Raw genomic sequence first — 549 nt, forward strand, 5'->3', positions numbered from 1 at the left:
CTGTACTGTAAGAGCGGTCACACTATAGAGCTCTGTACTGTAAGAGCGGTCACACTATAGAGCTCTGTGCTGTAAGAGCGGTCACACTATGGAGCTCTGTACTGTACGAGCGGTCACACTATGGAGCTTTGTGCTGTAAGAGCTGTCACACTATGGAGTTCTGTACTGGAAGAGCTGTCACACTACTGTATGGAGCTTTGTAGTCACGCTGTGGATTCCTCACAGTAAGATTGGTCACACTATGGAGTTCTGTACTGTAAGGGCGGTGTTATAGTAACAGCTGCAACACTGCAGCATTTTCTAGACTCCCCTAGAATTCCGTATCTCGTGGCCGCAGTCATGAGACCTGGGAGATTTTCTGATCCAATCTGTATTACAACATTTCAGTCAAATTATTGGACAAAATAAATACTCATGAAAATCTGGAATGGAGTTACCCATACACGAGGCCCCTGCAGATAATGCCATGACTATGTAATCAATCCTCACTTTCTGCAGCTCTTTACCTGCCATGAAATCGTTGTGAGACAGAAATACAGATACGGAAGG

Source organism: Ranitomeya variabilis, chromosome 1 (assembly GCF_051348905.1).
Source record: "Ranitomeya variabilis isolate aRanVar5 chromosome 1, aRanVar5.hap1, whole genome shotgun sequence".
In the NCBI taxonomy this organism is placed as follows: domain Eukaryota; kingdom Metazoa; phylum Chordata; class Amphibia; order Anura; family Dendrobatidae; genus Ranitomeya; species Ranitomeya variabilis.